At 39.5% G+C, this 20,061-nt stretch overlaps 1 protein-coding gene across 1 annotated transcript in view; it reads left to right on the top strand.

The window, feature by feature from the left end:
• Positions 1 to 2,673: 2,673 nt before the first annotated feature.
• Positions 2,674 to 20,061, top strand: part of LOC126372753 (frizzled-2) — a 41,399-nt gene continuing 24,011 nt past the window's right edge. The window contains exon 1 of the mRNA XM_050018623.1: positions 2,674 to 3,020. The gene's annotated coding sequence lies outside the window, so the exon portion shown is untranslated. The remainder of the gene's footprint in view (positions 3,021 to 20,061) is intronic.

The following is a 20,061-nucleotide window of genomic DNA, read 5'->3' as shown; positions in this document are numbered from 1 at the left end:
TTCTGTGAATCCCGTCATTTGGTCTGTGATGGAATGTTGTGAAAGTATGTTTACGTCTTTTTAAGGTTCCAAACCTCAAAAAGAAAAACGGAACCCCCCGATCGTCTGTAAGACCTTTTTTCTCGGGGACGCGTAGACTTATCAAGTTGAAATTAACATCTAATACTTACGTACAGACTCACATTTGAGCGGTTTTTTTTAAATAACAACATATATTTAATAAAACATAAGTGGAGTTATGAGGAGCTCGGTGGCGCAGCGGTAAACGCGCTCGGTCTTCGATTGTTGAAGTTAAGCAACTTTCGCAAAGGCCGGTCATAGGATGGGTGACCACAAAAAGAAAGTTTTCATCTCGAGCTCCTCCGTGCTTCGGAAGGCACGTAAAGCCGTTGGTCCCGGCTGCATTAGCAGTCGTTAATACCCATCAATCCGCACTGGGCCCGCGTGATGGTTTAAGGCCCGATCTCCCTATCCATCCATAGGGAAGGCCCGTGCCCCAGCAGTGGGGACGTTAATGGGCTGATGATGATGATGATGATGATGACGAAGTGGAGTAATACCATCATGGGACAATGTACCGTAGGTAAAACTTTTCGCCAAGCTTTAACTAGCCATATCGTCATAGTTAACTATTTTGTTAGGTTTATAGCCTTTTTTTACCTTTGATGGGTTTGCTCTTGGCCCAGGACTTGGCCCCAATTGCCCATGGAGCGAGCTCGCCCAGAGGTGCCTGTTCACTCTGGCCTTGAAAGCACCCGGGTTAGGTATATACATTCGGAAATACAGAATACGGCAAAGAATTCCACTCCCTAGCAGTGCACATAATGAAGGAAGATGCGTAGCGCTTAAGCCTTAAAATCAAATCAAATCAAATCAATTTAAACATCAGGGCCATTTCTCACTAGGACATAGTTTGGGCCGCTAACAAAATGTATGCAGTTGACACCAAGGTGGTTAAAAATGCCTCTGGTGGTAAGATATTCATACAACTACGGTCGCACCATCATCATGTCCTAGTGAGACACGGTCCTAAAAGGGCTCAATTAACGTGCATATTCCCTACCTATAACACGCTAATCTCCAAGTGTAGAGCCACACTATGCACGTCAATATAATTGATTCCAGCCAGCACTGTTATAAATCTCAGCTATCGTTCTATTGTTCTACGCGATCATTCGTCATGTCTGTCTCACTTATTGTCGTCTTATCGGTTGTGGATCGGTGGCGTGATGATCAATTGTTTGTCGGTTTTGGTTACTTGGGCATAGAATAAGGTGTTGCTTAGACTCTCCGCTCCCCGCCAGCGGCTGAGCTAGGTTTACCTCACCCCCCTCGGTCTTTCTTTAGTCTTCAAACGTATGGCCTAGGACACACACACAGTTGCCTGTGTACGATAACCTCAATGTGTACTATCTGTGTTTATGAAGTGCAAAGTTTTTTGTATGAAGTAGTACAGGTTTTGAAGAGGCTATTAAACTACGATCCACTCTACTAAAAAATATTAAATGTCATCTCTTTTTAGTCTAAAGTTACACCTATGACCACAAGGTCCATTGTCGATCTTACAATCCACACGAAAGAAGAAGAAAGAATCTTATGGTTTGTTTTTCAGTCTGTCCCTTTTACACGAGACTGCCTGTTCATAGCAATGTGTTGCTATAGCGTAAGAACCAAGTACGTATACAGGGTGTTAGTGACATCGTAACCAAAATTTTGAGGGATGATTCAGGCCATGATTCTGAGCTGATATCAAGTGGAATTTTCCGTCGTATTACTTATATAAAAAACTGAACTATTTTATGAATTTTGTCGACTTAATAAGTAACCAAACCATTAATTAAAAACTAAAAGCCATCAAGTAATTGGTGCCACGAAAACCTAAGAACGAAAGATAATTACACAGGCAAAGGAAACTCTCAAGAAAAGTTGCACCTTAATTCCTTTCAACCTGAATGTAAATTACAAACTATTTAAACTTTCCCCGCTTCAAAGTAAATGAAGGAATGAAAAGAACGATTTTATCACTCACAGGCGCCCGTACTGCCGACTACCGTTACATTCGAAACGCATTATCGTTACCTACCCGTCCGTTTTCCATTGCGCCTTTATTTTATTTTCGCTACCAAAGCTCCAAATGAGTTTCGTCCACTGATCGCCCCTCAGATAGCGCGAACCTCCACAAACTTTAATCGATTTACGTCCCGATTACAGCCCCAATCCGAGAATTAAATCGAATTCTCACATTTTACTCGCCTCTCCAATCTATACGAAATTGAGCAAATTTTCCGCGAAAATGTAATGTACACACTAATTTCCGTGCCGTGATCGCGTAAATATACGGAAATTTAAAATTCGAACGCTGATTCGCGTAAATTGATTCTGGGCCCGGACATTGAAATGAAAATGAATGCGGGAACGCAAACGTTTTACCATAATAATATAGAGAAACGTTTTCCTAATTTATAAAGAGGCGAACACTCGGCCGTACGAATATTTTCGTCGAAAGCTTCTTCAGTTGAACGGAAGCTTGAAAGCTCGTAAATAAAATTGCTTGAGAAATACGCGTACAGCCATCTAGCGGCGAGTGTGGCGCCTCGCGTGACGTTCCGCCCCTTCCTCGCCCGCCGCGCCGCTGCACGCTCCCCCGTTCATTCACTCGATCAGTCCCTCTCCGCGCGCCGCGGTAACGAGACACGTTTCAAGTGCGTTCCGTTCCGCGTAAACGCCGGTATAATTGTTTCAAACATTCGCTCAGCTGATCTGTGACAACAGTTTTTCACCGAAACCAAATATCGCCCAACTACAACCAAACAGTGAACTAGTGTGTGACCATCTAGAAGGAGCGAGTATCGAAAATATCTCAAGTATAAAAATATAACGCGTCGCCGAGTACCGTTTCCCGGCGTGTGACTGATCGATACTTTTAAATGATAACATGGATTCAATTAGGTGTTTCAAGACGTCGAGATAATAGTTCGACGGTGGTGTTACAGTGATTGTGTTGGTGACGGTGGCTGATGGTAAGTTATCGAGTATTGATTCAATGTCGTATTTACGCGCGGTATCAGGTGTCTGTGATAACGGCAGGATTTGTTTTGAGGTGATAAGTGGCTGGTGATGAGATACGGCGGTGGAATTGGTCGCATTATCTCGGTGCACACTGCGAGCCGGTTTGCATCAAAATAACCTCGGCCATACGAGCTTAGAATAGCCGATAACCTGTCCAATTCCCGACAGATTCCATCAGTTTGCGTTCTGAAATCGTAACTATTCGTGTACCTATAATTTTGACTTATTATACAAACAATAAATCTTATAAAAATATTAATCATAATAATCTTTATTTGGCTTCAAACTAATGTTTCCTTAACTTACCGTTGTGAGTTATAAAATAAATACACGGTAGGTTTAGGAATAAACAAATAGGTAGATATTTGTCCAAGTGTTTCTGTCGACTAGTTTTATTTAATTTGTGTTTGTGCGTTTTATGTAGGTACACATTTCCGTTCTCCAATAAATGTAGGTAGGTATAGTAATACAAAAATACCTCCTAGATATCTTGTAGCATGTTGTGGTCATCTGGATAGGCTAATAGGTAAATCTATAAACGACTTTAGGACCAAAAGTGATTACAAGTTTTCTTCTAGTTCTAACCACTAACTTGTACAAGTTAGTGGTTAGAACTCCGTAACTTTCATTGGGGTAGACAGAAATGCGATGAACAAGCCTTAAGGCTAGATTAAACTACCAGATTTCACATTTCAGTATGGCGAAATCGGGCCACCCTGTCTCCTCTTCTTTATCTTTCCCGAGAAATTGTGTAATGTAACATGTAGGTACCTAATAGAGCCTTGAAATAAAATTTTGTTTATGGTAGAATAGAAAATCGTACCTATCAAAAATTCGAAACCTGCCTATTTAGGTACCTATCATATCGTCGGCAATTTTTTTTAAATTATTGTCTTTCACCTTTAGGCGACGATATAGGTAGGTTCCTACCTAGACCTACCGACGAGTAGGTATACTTTATTATTTAGATGACTAAGTAGGTACCTAGTCCCTACAACATTACCGTCTACTCTCATTAAATATACAACGACTCTTCACAATAAACGATTATAATCCTTAGCTGGAAAATAGTGCGAATATTACGCAGGACCTTTTATCATATTAACATTAAAGTACCTACCTAGTAGTTTCCTCCCCACACACGACAAAAGCACGACAATACGACAGTGCAATGCACTCTTACCTGTCTGATAGACATCTAGCCACAGTCTACAGGCAGCCTATCTCTCCTATAGGACTCCTATAGACGTCTATAGATTCTTGCGATGTACCTACTTTCTCATTTGCAAGTCGAAAATAGCTCGAACGCTGCCACCGCCCTGACTCATGCCTTTATTTACGAGCCTGACTGTACTTAGACTACAGGACTGTAGGTACCTACTAGTACTCCCACTTCCGGAAAAAACGTACTTTGTTGTCATTTAAACTATTTAAAAATAAGTACTCCAAAAACTACCTATTTATATTCAAAAGAGCATTATTTTTAAAATAAAATTATAAATTAAACAAAATAAGAAATTCCCCGTTGATAAGAAATCTAATTAAGCGGGGAAACAAAGTTTCGCCGAATTTTAATGTTGATAGGTACCTAAATCTAATTAATTATTACATTATTATAACGAGAATGTGTTGTATGGGAATGTGATTAAAAAGGGAAAAATCCCAAATAAATAACCATTAAAATTACATACAACTATGCAATTAAAACACCATAAATAATTTAAAAAAAATGCTAAGCTTTACTTAGGTAGGTACCTACATACAGTGGTTAGATATACAGCTATAAACATAAGCTCATCAAGAGCGCTGTTTGTCCTTCGGAAACAATCAAATTGACTGTCTGCAAGATACATAGTTACCTTACCTAGGTACGACAAATGCAATAATTTTACTAATACTATAAATTTGAAAGTTTGTGAGTATAGATGTTTGGATGGTTGTTACTCTTTCACGCAAGAACTAGATTGATTGGATTTTAATGAAATTTTACAATTATGTAGCTTATGCATCAGAATAACACAGAGGCTGTAACATTTTTTTTTATTGACATTTAAATATTATTGTATTGGGAGATATACCTGTAATGATAATATTTTGGTCTGTGTAAATAAATAAACTAAATAAATTTAAAAAAATGGGAATTCTTACCGCGGAAACCGAAATCCACGCGGACAATGTTGCGGGCGGCCACTAGTGTATAATAAAATAGTATTATTACACATTATTTAGAAGTAGAAATTGTAAGTAGTTGCGGTAGATATTTGCGCGTTGACTTCCGCGTTGCACCTGGGTGGGTCGTTGCGCCCATATCTCCGTCCACTGTCGAACGTTTCCACCGCGAATCTATTCAAGGCGAGGAGCGCCCAGCATGTGCCGTTTCTTTATTGTTATTGGCGACGACGGAATGTGTGTTTTACAGCTCGCAGGACCTATTAAAACTTAATGGCGTCCCTAAAGTAGGCGAACGATGAGTTCCCATTTTATTTGACGATCCAATGATATTTTCACGGAATAGGTGGAATTTATATTCATCGGATTGTTTGCAATTAAGTACGAGTTGCTATAATGTACAAGTCTTCAAGTGTTTGTTGTGGTTTTGTAAGGTTGCCTGCAAAAAAATACTGTATGAGCAATACGGCCGCCAGTTGTGCCTTTCTGTATCTTGTGTCCATTGTGCTCAATATAGTATTTAATCTATCTGTCTATCTATCTTCAAATGCAAAGATTCTTTGTTTATTATTATTATTTTACGCTTTGTTTAACAACAGAATTGCATGTAAGCAATATATCGTAGGTAGGTATAATAATGTACGGAAAATGCCTTCTCAAGTGGTACATTCCCGGAACGCGAACGTTCTTGCGGAACTCCCAATATGTTTCCCAATCGTCCTTAATGCACAGTACATAATGCGTGTAAGCCCGGAGGGAGGCGTTAGAAAATCTGAGTATGTTTACAATAATCATTACATTGCTCATCCGTGTGTTTGTATTCGCGATGTGCGTAGGCGCGATGGTGAAAACATCTCATAAAGCAGTCTAATCGTATACGTAACTCTGTAAACACAGAAAAAACACTGTCGAAACACTGTTTAGTGGGAACCGTTAAACACTGTTTCACATTCTCTAACACCTTCTAATTACAGGTAAAACGCATTAAATATAATTAGTGCTTATTTGAGCGGATATAAAGCTCGGTATGGGTCGACGGCCGCGGCGCGGTGTGCGCGCGATCACACGCAACTCTCCCGGACAATGCGTGTTTGTTTCCGCGCACAGCGGCTATTTACAAATTTGTACGCGCATAAATTATTGTTGGATTACACCGTGTTCATATCTTTGCAGCTTAATTGCGTAACGGTCGGGCTTTGTTTGAGCTGACAGGTTTTTTGCTAAAAGCTCGTTAATTATATGTTTACGTTTTCAGGTTTCTTAGCCTTGGTATAATAACGCAACTTACCAAAAGCCTGGAATAGTTTCATCCCCAAGTATCAGATATCTATGTAGATAACCCGCCGGTCCCCGACGCACGGCACGGGCAACTATTAACAATATTAACGATCGGAGTCATGCTCGCCCGCTGCGCTACCGTCCCTCGTTTATCAAATTATAAATACACACGCCCACCCATCGTCTCACCGGCCCTTCTTGTCCCAACTTCACCTTTGGTATGTCAAAAACCAAGCTTATTAAATTACAACTCGTCACAGCGCGGGTTAAGTCATTTTCATTACTTATTTATCTTTAGCTTTTAATCGTGTTCGAAATTCAATCTATATATTTTAGAATAGGTGCGTTTTCACATTGTTTTAAGTTTACGCTGTTATTATCATAATTAAAGCACATAATAACGGGTTCTTACCGTGATCATGGCACTTGCAACAGTGTCGAAATATCGGGAGTCTCATATCCCCATTTAAACGCGGTAAGAACCCGTTATTATGTGCTTTAATTAGGTGCGTTTTCACTATTATACGTTTTCTAATATTTAGCATCTGTGCACTGAAATTAATGTTGGAATGAAACCACGTTAATCCAGATTATAAAAGCAGGAAATTACACAAAGACACCTCTAAACCCACATTCGAGTTATTTAACTCCCACAAACCATATTGACAGTGCGTTGTGGGTTAAGAAAACAGTGTTGTAACAGACAACAAGACAAACTTTGCTAGGCAGTTGGCTGACCACCAACTAAGCGGCTGCCATGATTTTAATCCGACTTGAATGGTATTCGTGTTGTCTCGTCTAGCTTGAAGTTTCAATATAACATTTTCAAAGCATACACATACAATGTGTCGAAACTATTTGCACTGTACTATGTAGACGAAGTTCTAGATAGAGGTTAACGTGCTCGTAGTATACTGCGTGCCCCAAGTTATATGAGAGAATGTTGTTCAAGTTCCTTCATAAACTCGAGTACTTTGTCTGCTCTGAACATGACCAAAATTTACGATTCAATTTACCCGCAATTACTTCATAAATCATTAAAAAAACATCAAGAACTTCTCAAAGCATCACGCTTGTATCCCCGAAGGGGTAGACGAAGGTGTATTGTATTACACCTAGGCCTCGCCACGTGATATTCAAACATGAAATCGAGCCCGTGATACTACCACGAAAGTCACTCATTCTTCGTGATAGACAATGAGGCAATCGGTAAAAAGATCCTATATTTATCTGTAGGCGTGACCAAATCCCACAAAGATTTGCCTCATAAAAATTAATACCAATTGATGCTAAACAGAGTGGTTTAATGCCTACAGTGGCTAAATGAATCAACAGTCATTCATCTGGTATCACACAGCTATAACAACATGATACAGGTCTTGTTACAACAAGACAAGTGGCTAAACCACAACACGTGCGCTCTCATAATGAGTGTTTGTAAAATATTTAACTTGTTCATACATCGCGAGTGTCCTAGTTGAACAAACTCGTAGCTACTTTATTATTAATTCTACTGTACAACTTCCACCAGCCAATTAGAGGTGCACAACTTTATGGAAATGTTTGCTGATCTAAAATGTATTTGTAACCTTATTTCAACGTTAATGCCTCTGGTCCTAATGAGGACCGATCACATTGGATCGCCATCGTGGTGAAAGGATCGGCCAGTCTGCGTTACCGCCTAAACCGTCCGCAGACTGTTACCAGGGTGCGTCGGGCGCGAGAAAACTTCAATGCGCCGCTCGGGGAGGCTCCTTTCATGCACCGTGTTAATGCCTCTAATACCACGCTGTATCGCACGGATGTCTATTTTGAAACGGACTTTTTCAGTCCCTTGAAAGCCCTGTTGTCGTTGAGCATGTTAGCCCTGCTGGTCGCAGAACGCATGACTTACATCCGCCCGAGCCAACCACTAAATTCGAATTCATGTTTGATTCATAGATAACTGATATCACTTGGGCTTGTGCTACTTACATCAGTAAGTAGTAATCGGGACCAATGGCTTAACGTGCCTTCCGAAGCACGGATCGCCTTACTTTCGGACAATCAGGTGATAAACCTGTAATGTCCTGACCAAACTAGGAATCACAAAGTGATTTTTCTGATATGTCCCCACCGGGATTCGAGCCCGGGCCTCCTGAGCACAACGCTCAACCACTGGACCACGGAAGCCGTTAGCGTTCGTGTCTTTAGCACTTAGCTAGATAGATATAATATTCAATCCAATAAGAACAATATATCCTCACCAGTAGGCTCTGCACGGTAGCCGCGCCGCGCGCGGCGCGAGTTATATCGAGGCCTTCGACCAATAGCCGTTTGACGTCCATCTAAGTAGATAGCATTTGTATCGTTTATTGGTCGAAGCGCTCAATATAGTCGCGGCGCGGTTGTCATGCAGACCTGGCAGGGTTGATAAACGTTATATCGCGACGACATAAGACGGATTACACATCTGGATTAATAAGTCTCGCCGGGTTTAATGCGAAAACTCACTGACGACATACATAATCTCGTTCCATTTATTTGGAATAACAATCTCTAATGCCTTCGGTGGCTTAATATAATTATCCAACGGTCTTAACAACGTTTCACTATCTGCAGTAGGTATATTTTCTGTCTGTGCGTTATACTTGGTTGTCGTAATAGCAAATAAAATAAATTTTATAAATTTTAGAATGTTTTAAATGCATGCCAATTGTTATGAGATTATTGTATTTTTATTGTAAGTAAATAAATATTTGCACGCCTGACATATTATTACCTATTAAGACCATTGTACTGTGTTCATGCAAATAAATTATCTATCTAATAATTGATTTATAACTACCGTTGATGAAGCGCGTCATACATAATACGCCGAAAACTTGATGCTAACGAACGACCAGTAGACAATAAGTGATTACACTCCAATAAGATAACATTTTACAACAATTAAAACACATAATAACACTGTCATCCCGTGATCATGGCACTTGCAACAGTGTCGAAATATCGGGAGTCTCATATCCCTGATTTAAAAAAAAAAAAAATATTTCGGGTGTTTTCCCATAGCAATTGTTAGTAACAAAAGTCTTATATATCTATGTTAGTAAAAAAATACAATTAATTAATCAATTAAATAATTATATAATTTAGTGTCTTTGGCAACTAACTAACTAACTATGTATTAACTAATTAATTTTATTATTAATTTAAATGGAAATGGAATTTTATAGTCTCTGCTTACCCCGGTGGGAAATAGGCGTGAGTTTATGTATGTATGTATGTATTAATTTAAACGCAGTAAGAACCCGTTATTATGTGATTTAATTATGATAATAACCGCATAAACCTAAAACATTTTACAATAGTCTCAATGCGCGGTAAGAATTAGATCTGTCAAAGTTAAGCTAGTGTTGTGACGTTCATTAACATAGTGATGTATCAGTCGATATTAGGTCGATCGATTCTTTTCTGTCTAACACTGGTAATTGTTTTATTTTTTTTTGCTTTACACATTATTTTTGCATCTTTAATTGGCAGGCTAATCACACACTATGGACAGTTAGAGCACGTCTCGCTATTTCTGCACTAACTTTTCGTCCCATTTTTTGAACGCCTGAGGACGCTTTGAGGCCTGTGGGACGTATATATATATATATATATATTCAATATTCTTTATTTACATACTATGACACAGGCTAGCTATGCCTGCTGCTATGGCTGGCTTTTATAGGCTTTTTATGTTTTATGTTATGTCATGTTCAATCTGCGGTATTTGTACATCAATGAGTAAAAGCCATAAAATTATCTCAAAATTGTCCAACCTAACAGTGGTGCGAGTGTGTCACCGGTTATCAGCGTATCGCTACGGAGCAATATCAATAAATCATGGTATCGATAACGTCCAGTAATTACATACCGCCGTGATCGATCACCGGTATCGACTGCGTATGTGTCGTTACATGTGTATATAGATAAACTACTGAAATGTATTCCGTACAGAGGAGCGGAATGGTCCTGCGAATAAACTCGGCAAGGAAAATTGACGGTTGCACAAATGTAACATAGCATCACGACTATATCCCCAAACGGGTAGACAGAGTTGTATAGTATAATTATACATACAATACACCCACTCCTGGCTAGCAGCACAAATATTAGAAACCACATAATATCGATTTATCGATGATCGAAACGTGAATTCAAAGTCTTAAAACGAATCCTGTGCATAAAGCAAGACAAAAAAAAACGATTTAAGTACAGTCATGAGCAATATAATGTACCCACTTTAGGACTCTGTCGCACTAACATATTATTATTTGACATTTAGTGAGACTTAAGTTCAATTTGTCAAAAAAAGTTAATGTGACATGGTACCAAAGTGTGTACATATTAATGCTCGTGACCGTACACTAAACTATTGCAAGCTAATTGTTCGTGTTTTTAAATGGTTCTTGATGATAATAGTACCCCTCATTTCACAAAATCACAATACATTGCATTTCTAAATGTACTCAATGTAGCTTTTAAGAGAGGCACTGTTTAATAACAAAGCGCGGTTCAAAAGCAGTCCTAAGTAAAATAAAATGGATAAGTAAGGGCGCGAAACTCCCTTACTTTTGCGCGCGAGTGTACTTAAACTTAGGTAACTATGTCTAAAGGCATGTTACACCGATACGAGGTGTACATCGACTTGATATGTTCTTGTTATCGCCCTTATCTGCAATCTGGTTACACACCGTGTACCTTGTAACGATATTCTATTACAAGTTTGCGACATATTTTTCCACTAAAACACCACTGATCGTAACCCCAACCAACCGCACTTCACTTTATCGCGCAACTAGACTATATTATACAGATAAACCTATCATAACGCTTGTTTAAAATTGTAAATTTCTTATCCCGCAATATATTGCTGATATTTGCAATAAATCTGTGTTCCCATTAATCTCTCAACATACTCGTAGCTCCTAGAAATATGGTAGCCAGTATGTTATCTCTCGGATGTCTATTCAAGGTCGCACTACTTTTATGATCGTTTCGGTGTTGTACAATAACATAAATAAGCATTAGACAACGGGCCAGCTAGCTTTAGCGCAAGCGTGTTTTATTGTATACAGAATCCATAACCGTTGACTCAACTTAGTGGTGTTATAAATTCTCTGTGAGATTTTGCAAGCACTTGTATTGTCCAAATATTTCTGCGCGCCGACGCTGCAGCGTGCGCGCTATTAACTCGAGATGCGTTCTACACCGGTAATCGAAAATAGCTCGTCAGTGTTGGCATCCAGGGCTGAGTTTGGCGCCCCGGGCCATCTTGGATCGATTATTTGAACAAACAAGCCGGCAATAAATCATGCTCCCGCTTACCTGCGAGGGGTCGATACCAAAAAAGCCCCTTTGAAACAAAAGCGAGTGACATTTCTAACGTTCGCAGGAGTCGCACCCGATATTTAAATGTCACTCTGATCAAAGAGAACCTGAATTAGTTGTGAGGTTCTAATTCCATTCGGTATGCTAATTGTGCAAGTTGAGTTTAAATTAGATCCCTTTTAGCCGCTAAAGTTACTAATTCCGACCTCCATCAATGGTCCTCATTTTAATGCTCATTTGCATTTTACGACGAATCTAATTAATTTGCCACTACGCTTGTGATGATCACAAATCAAAGCATTGATTATAACAGATGTTATAACGTGTCTCATTCGGTCCGGTTTTGAAACTGGAAACCGCCGGACGCTACCAATAAAGATATTTTATTGTACATTATAATTATTAGCCTACCGTGACTGTATAAACATGAGAATGATGTTGATTTTAAATTAGACATTTTATTACATGGAGTGGGCTTTACAGCCGGAGAATTACTTAGGGAATTTAGTTTAGCGCCCCTTTTGTAGTACTGACACAGTTAGCTCGACTATTATAGACGGCGATACGGCTCACCGCCTATCACAATCTAACAGAAAGCTCTGTGAGTTAATCTTGCGATGTCCCTCTGGTTACCCCAATTGGGATAATGTCGTGAGGTTATTTTATGTTTGTAGTGCAAGCACCGTTTCTTAATCCGTCCTATAACAACGTCACTAGCGCAATACAACAAACAAGAGCAGTCGACATAAATCACAGCCCAATCGTGATTGTATCGTGTTCCGAGAAGGACTCGATCTATAATATAATTTGCAAACAGCCAGCCTTATTCCTGTCTGCGTCTCATTGTGTTGTCTTTGCTTTCAGAACCGTTAGCTAGTTAGTTATTGTCGCCGTTGTCTCGCCGACAGCGTTACAAAAGCTCAATTAAAAACAAAAGAAGGGAACACTGCAAAAACTTCGGCAATGACATTTTCGACGATTGTAAATTTCGCTCACAACGACCCTGACTTTTTCTTAAAACAAATTGTTAGACTAAATAAGTTTTTGCGTTGACTATACCTGTACTGAAACTCCTCGCACGGTTAATACACCTAGAATATTACTTTATACGCGCCATATGATTTCATGATCTGTCCGACTTAGACTGAACACGCATTAAGAAAGCCATAACCGCGTACATAGCTACTTCAAACAAGGAATTCCTTTCACGGCAGGCAAAGGGAACATTTTAAACAGCCGAATGTTGTTCCAAGCTTCGGATAGTACATGTTGTAATCCACGCGCCGTCTCGGGCCGGATATCCGTAAATCTCCAGCCGCCAGGCCAATAGAAGTCTGGGATATTCAAAATGGACGCACGGATTTGCTTGTACGTTAAATGTACACTTTCATGTACCCAACTGGCTTTGTTGCTATACTACTGAATTTACAGCTCTACTCAATATTGAGAACGGGATATTCACTTTATTCTCTATTGTATTCCAAACTTTCACGACGAAATCACGGAAACAATGTAAAAATCTCATCGGGGAACACATACACATACATACATAAACTCACGCCCGTAATCCCTAATGGGGTGGGCAGAGCCACAAGTAATCAAAGACAACGGAACACAACGGATTATAAATAAGGCAAGTTCGCAAGATGCCTTGTTAAACAATCAGCAGTAGTTATCTCCGCAAACAGCGGACGTCAGACTTTGCCCGAGAAAGCAAATACTGCAAATCCAATAGTATCTCAAGCTCTAGCTAACTTGTTATCTGACCACGCTTCCTGTACAATGTGTCCGACTGTACAATCTGTATTCTGCACTCTACAGGCCTCTACACTACCCAATCCTTCGGGCCCGAAAGCAGTCCACGGATTTTAATGGAACAACGGCCTCCGTGGTCTAGTGGTTGAGCATTGGGCCCACGATCCGGAGGTCCCGGGTTCGAATCCCGGTAGGGACATATCACAAAAATCACTTTGTGATCCCTAGTTTGGTTTGGACATTACAGGCTGATCACCTGATTGTCCAAAAAGTAAAATGATCCGTGCTTCGGAAGGCACGTTAAGCCGTTGGTCCCGGTTACTACTTACAGATGTAAGAAAGTAGTCGTTACATGAGCCATGTCAGGGGCCTTTGGCGGCTCAATAGTAACCCTGACACCAGGGTTGATGAGGTTGGTACTCCACCTCAAAACCCACACGATAGAAGAAGAATGGAACTATGTACTTGACAAGACACTAATAGCGCCGCGACGAGACTTGTTTCGTGACGCAGACTAAGTTTTAAACCTGGTTTTTTTTGTAATAAGGCGATTAGATACTTTTTTCGGAAGTTTCATTTCAAGACATATATAACATAAAACAACGTTCGTGGAAGCATATTCAAAAGTAAATACACAAAGGTCGTGTGCAGTCATGAGCAATATAATGTACCCACTTTAGGACTCTGTCGCACTAACATTTTTGACATTTAGTGAGACTTACAGTTCAATTAGTCAAAAAAGTTAATGTGACATGGTACCAAAGTGTATACATATTAATGCTCGTGACCGTACACAAAGTATGACTCACCAAGCCGCTCACGCTCGACATTCACACCATCACAAGCATAAGTTTGATTTGTCAAGCGGAAAATTGGCGGGAGCAAGAAAACGTTGACCCAATTGCGTGATTACGAGCCGGCTGTACCAGCCCGAGGGTATAGAAGCACCATGTAATTAATGGCTATTTTGCCAACGCTCCCGATCACTCCCAACTATGCTTGATTGCCACGATAAATTATATAACTAAGTTCCCAAACTCTGTTTTCGCTGACTAATTTATACTGCGGTGAAGTTTACTCTCTTGCGACCGGTTACGCGGCTAAAGTTTAGTCTATCGGAATATTCTTCATAGTTGGAAGTTTTCGAGTAATAAGTCAGGGAAATTGTGTTTTAATTAATTATTTTAATCCGTGATAGCGAAAGTGGTCTGTCAGGAGCGTAGTAAGTAGAATTCCGTGGTCTCTGCCTGCCCTAATGGGAAATAGGCGTGATCTTATATGATAGCCCCGAGAACGCGTGACTTACATCGTAGTGTCACGAGTCGAATCCCCGCTCAGGCTTTAAACCACTAAATTCGGTTTTATGAGTTTGAATTCATGTTTGGATCATAGTTTTACCCGGTTAGTGGCAATAGGTTCGCGCCCTATTACATGGAACAGTCATGAGCAATATCATGTACCCACTTTAGAACCCTGTCGCAGTATCATATTTGACATTTAATGAGGATTACGGTTTAATTTGTCAAAAAAGTTAATGTGACATGGTTGCAAAGTGTATACATATTAGTACTCGTGACCGGACATAGTTGGCGAGGAGGAGTGGGTGTATAATTGTACAATTCTGCCTGCCCCTTCGGAGATACGGGCGTGATGCTATGTTTGTTTTGTTTTTAATTAATTTTGACCCATTTTAGACCCCAATCACAGCACGGAAATAAGCAGAGCGCACATCGACCCCGCGTTACCATCTCTGTGATGATGTGATCTCTAATCTAAACCAAATCCGAAGTAAGCGCAACACGTGTTGTGATTCTTGTTTCCTTTACATGTTCAATTGGATCAGCAACTAGCCGAGCACATGGCATACTTCCCATTAGTCCCCATCATCAAACGCGCGGCGCCGCGCCGCGGTCCGCCGGTCGCGACCTCCTCAATCATTTTTCCCCATATTTCACTACAACTACAAATCAACTATCAAAGAACCACCTGATTAGGATAATTGGACGTAATAACGGATATTATATCTAGAGAGTACAAGTTTACTTAGAAATTGCCATCATTAGGAGAAATTGCGAAAGCTTGCCTCGACTTATAAATCGAATTTCCCACTGAAACTACGATTTATCTATTTCTAATTATATACTACAGACAGGTCAAACTCTTTATGCGCAGTAACAATAGACCTTTATGTACCATCGAAGCATAAAATCATAATAATAGATCGTGTATTTATCATAATATTATTATAGGTAGCTATGAGAAAACATTAGCGTACAAGATATTAATCACGTAACTACTGAGCAAACGCAATTAGCGGCCGAGAATAGTCGGGGTGAGTCACTAGTGCAGATAACGTTAACAATGCCTGCCTTCTCCAGTGACTACTAACTGTTAACAGGAACATCTAACGAAGAATGAACCTTATGTATTGAAAGCACGTACGCACGCACAGATACAATTGTTAATTCAGAAAGAGTTATCAAGCCCCTTGTGAAAAGTTTTTTAATGGAATGTTCTACGTAAATACTGTATGCCTGTTCTGCTTTTAAACTGCTTGAATGCGACGGCAATATATGATTTTGATTCACCTCATGTTTGGGCGCATTGTCAACACCGTCCCTACACTGAGAGAAGGGGGCGCTAATTGTGAATGGGGCGGTATTCTAAATTTATACCTGAGTACACATCTGAATTCTATATACCTATAATGTATAAAAACATGCATGCATTAATACATTGAATTTTTTATTGATTTTAGATTTTTCCAGTGAAAGTTATGGTACCTAAATCTGACAATAACGGTGAAATCTGACCCACAAAGTGACAATACAATTGTCGCATCTGATTTCTTGAGAGCGTCGCATCGCGTCCAACGTTCGTAAAAAACTTTTTTGCTTTTTATGACGGCCACTTTTATTATACGTTCTGCATTTTTTCGCCGTTTGCCGCGCAAAAACTGACCATTGGACGTCGACACAAAACGGATTGCAAATAAAATCTGCGTAAAACGGAGATACCGTATATAAATAAGTGTTACCAGAAATTGCGCTTGTTAAATAAAAGCAACAAAATTCGGTCAAAAATAAAATCAGTTTCACTGTATTATTATTATAGGTGCCACTTACAGGAAAATATGATCAGATAAATCCGTAAGTAATTTTAAATTTTATTGTAACATAGTACTTTTATTGTATATGAGTGGCGAATCTGTTATTTTTTTTATATCGAAATGATTTATACATTGTTTTAAGTTTACGCGGTTATTATCATAATTAAAGCACATAATAACGGGTTCTTACCGCGTTTAAATGGGAATATGAGACTCCAATCTCATCAGTCATCCCGTGATCATGGCACTTGCAACAGTGTCGAAATATCGAAATGATTTACCTAAAGTACTGTATTATTTTCATATTAAACAAATTATCCTTATTTTTATTAATCTTATCATCTTCTACCGACTGCTTGGTTTAATGGCTTTGTTTATTTAAAAACAAGCCGTTATCTGCCCGATCTATCAGGCTGGATAATATGTATAAAATAAATATAAAATGTATGGCGAAATCGTCGCCCTGACTACCCGATGTGCACTGCCCGATCATATAAGGAGGCATTTATTTGGCACATTTACAGCGAGCCACTGTCATTCTGTATTTGTAAACATGATTACTTAAACACACACAAACAACCCTTCCAAACTATAAGCTTTCGTGAACCAAAGCAAATCAGTTCATTGAAACATGTCACGATATGAATCGATCCCGGAGTACCGCTCGTCACTCGTTCGTCAATCGTTATTCGTCAGCAAGTTCGCATGTTGGAATCAATCCGCGCCGTTTATTGCAAAGCTCGAGTACCAGGACACCATACTACGGATGATTTACGATTTCACAACTTTTTATTGCTCACGACTGATAGTTGGAAGGATATTTTTGATTGTACGTTTATGAAGTCCTGATAGCCGGATTTTACATACATAACCTAAGCTCATGACTATTCACAATTAGGGTAGTCAGAGGTACATTCACTAACTACGTACCCACGCATGACACCGGATTTTATACATCTAATACCTAAAATTAATGCACAAGCAACCAAGAAACAACTTGCAGGTGTAACTTACATCAGGTATTGAAGTCCTAAGGGCGCCATCACGTCGCACATCCTCGCGACTGTCGCGCTGCAAAATAAATCCACCGACACAATTTGTATGGATTTATTTAGCAGGGCCACCGTATGCAGCACTGCAGTAATGCGACTAATTTGAAGGCGCCCTAGGATTAACAGTTGTCCCCATTAGGAAGCTTGATAAGCAGCATGAAAAATACACCAAAGTTCCTCTAATCGTGGCAGACTTTATACCACTGGCGTTTATACTCGCTGGAGTACCAGGCAATCATAGGAGATCGGGTTATCTTTTGTTTTACGACGAACAAACGATTTTATTGCAGTGTACAACCAATGATGGGAGTATACTTAATAAATAATGAATTCAGGATTGCATGTTTTGTTGTAGAAACACGCACACGCACATGTATACGTTTTTGATTTGCATGTATTGTATATAATTTACATGACCACGAGTTGGATGGCGAAGTGGACCCGTGCATTATAAGTGTTTGTCATAAATAAGTACCTATATTGTTAATTATAATATTTACACTTCTCATCAAGTAAACGTAAGAAAAACACATCGTAAGAATTCTCATAAAAATAGTAAATACTAAAAAAATTCTAAATATTAATGTTCCAAATTCAAATTTTAAATAACCTCGTCTTTGTTGAACAAAAATTCTAAATGATTTTGACTTTTTAATGGGAACTAATGGGAAGTTTTCTACCCATATTATTTCATCTAATCATTCAATTACCTAGTCGTTAGTTTCGTTTCGTTATAGCACTCATTCTTTCTGCCTACCCCCTTATAGTAAAAAGACGATGTATCGTCTACAGTTCCGTAGTTTAGTATCTGCATTCATCGGGGTTGTAAACAAAGCGGTATGTTTGCGAAGTGAAACGTACTGTACATGTTTACTTGTGAAAATGTATTGTTCAACGCAAACCTCTTCAGCGGCTAATTTGTATTTTGACAAAATAAAGAAAGTCAGTCAGTAGAGAAGTTACTTGCATATATTTTGTTAGTGAAATATGGTCCTTAGTCGTCATTTACGAATTGCTCGGGATAGGAAACTGGACGCATTGTATATACATATTTGTCTTTTCACATGCATACATGAACTCACGCTTATTTCCTATCGGGGTAAGCAGATACTATGGAATTCCATTGGTTTCGATCCTGACACACTTCTCTTGCTTCCTCCACATTCATCAGTCGTTTCATTCACGCACGCCGGTTCAGAAAAGATCGTACTGAACCTTTTCTAAGGAGCCCTACCACCAACCTTCGTTTTATAAGTATACTGCTTTCGTAATCCTGTTATCCTTCATTTGTCTTTTTACTCATTACTCACAAACATTCAAATATATATGGGTGTATGAGAGCGTTCAAGTAAAGCTTCACGCGTTTGATTGATATTTAGTGACGCACGCCTTTCAACGCCCCGTGCGTCCAAGAACAAGGGCTCACCTGTGCACATGGAACCTAGAATTCCCGGGACGAATAGCTAGTAAAATAGTTAAACATATAGTCCACTAGTGGTCTAACTCCCAGGAAGTGGCGGCCGTAACGCGCGCCACTTTACAGCCGCGGTCGCGCTCGTAAACATGTCGAATACGCCGTGCGCTGGCTCGCTTCGAAGGAAGTAAGGCACTGCGAAACTGGAATTGTATTGGTTTATGCATGGAAACATACACAAACTGACGCCTGTTGGGTTTGGCAATATTGATAAATAGCAACACTTACCTCCCAAGCAGCTGTGAGCGCTAACCTAGCTCCATACGGTTCGTCATATCCATCTTAGTTAGTCTTATCGGACGCGTGTTGATGCGTGTACATTAACAATACAAATACGGTCTGCCATTTGTCTCTCTTCTTGCTGTCATATTGTGTTTCTGTTTTATCCTGTCTAAATAAGTAAATAGATAGAAAACGTCAGTCTTTAAACTTACACAAAATTACAATTAAAAAAGAAATGGCTCTGGTCGAAATGATCATAATATTATGTCCTTATGTGTGTCTTAGACAATCAAAAAGTTATTATTAACAATTTTCATATATTAACACTCCTTTACCCTCAACATCCACCCTGTAAACGACAAGGCGAGAATCTGCGAATAATTCCTCGAATGCCGACAAGAATTGATACTCCAATTAACAAGTTAACAACCAACAACTATGCATTAGGGGCATAGCAATCGATACAATGGTCACAAAACCTGTTATACCACAGTTGACAGTTTATTAACAACATTAACCAAAGCTATCTCGTACCCTGCCCAGCCTGTTATGACGACTTGCCTTATTTATCTCTT

This window comes from Pectinophora gossypiella, chromosome 14 (genome assembly GCF_024362695.1).
Source record: "Pectinophora gossypiella chromosome 14, ilPecGoss1.1, whole genome shotgun sequence".
Lineage (NCBI taxonomy): Eukaryota > Metazoa > Arthropoda > Insecta > Lepidoptera > Gelechiidae > Pectinophora > Pectinophora gossypiella.
Note: the sequence above shows the minus strand (reverse complement) of the source record. Positions and strands in the feature narration are given on the sequence as shown.